The sequence below is a fragment of the Zingiber officinale genome, chromosome 7B, assembly GCF_018446385.1.
Source record: "Zingiber officinale cultivar Zhangliang chromosome 7B, Zo_v1.1, whole genome shotgun sequence".
In the NCBI taxonomy this organism is placed as follows: Eukaryota; Viridiplantae; Streptophyta; class Magnoliopsida; order Zingiberales; family Zingiberaceae; genus Zingiber; species Zingiber officinale.
The window spans coordinates 19,658,012-19,658,888 of record NC_055999.1 but is presented as its reverse complement, the minus strand read 5'-3'; the positions used below and the strand labels follow the sequence as shown (position 1 = coordinate 19,658,888).

The 877-nt window shown below is 39.9% G+C and overlaps 1 non-coding gene across 1 annotated transcript; it reads right to left on the bottom strand.

The window, feature by feature from the left end:
* Nucleotides 1-389: 389 nt before the first annotated feature.
* Nucleotides 390-495, bottom strand: LOC122007519. The gene has a single exon (XR_006119007.1). It is a non-coding gene; the product is annotated as a small nucleolar RNA R71 (small nucleolar RNA).
* Nucleotides 496-877: the final 382 nt, after the last annotated feature.

Genomic DNA, 877 nt, shown 5'->3' with positions numbered 1-877 from the left:
ACAGGAACATTTGAACATGGCAAATAGACCACTCAAGGACTATGCAGCACCCTATGCAAGAGGTTTCCGATCTAGTATTTCAAGACCTTCAGTGGAGGCTAATAACTTTGAGATCAAACCCGCAATCATATCTATGGTGCAGCAGAACCAATTTGGTGGAGGACCTCATGAAGACCCCAATCAACATTTAGAGGTCTTTTATGAAATATGTGGGACCATGAAAATGAATGGAGTTCCTTCAGATGCAGTTAGATTACTGTTATTTGGGTTTTCTCTAAGAGATAGGGCAAAGCAATGGCTGAATTCTTTGGCCCCTAATAGCATCACCACTTGGGAGCAGTGCGAGCAACAGTTTCTTGATAAGTTCTACCCACCAAGCAAAACAGCTCATATGAGAAATTTAATTGCAAGCTTCAAGCAAACGGACTCAGAATCTCTTTTTGAAGCATGGGATAGATATAATAGTATGCTCAGACAATGCCCACATCATGGGTTGGAAAGATGGTTAGTGTTGCACACTTTTTATAATGGTATCAATTATCATACCAAAGTGTCCCTTGATTCAGCTGCTGGAGGGGCACTTATGAATAAAAGTTTAGATGAAGCTGAAGAAATCATTGAAAGTGTAGCACAAAATCATCATCAATGGGCAAATGAAAGAAGTGGTGGTTACTCCTCTGTAAACCCAACAATTAAAGCATCATGGAAGTTTGATGTAGATGCAGTCACTCTTTTGTCTGCAAAATTGGATGCTCTTACAAAGAAATTTGAGAACATGGGGACTAGTGCTAATATGGTCAATGCTATTAGTACATCTTGTGAAGTATGTGGGAGTTCAGAGCATTCAAATGACTCATGTCCATTGGGAGCTATCACT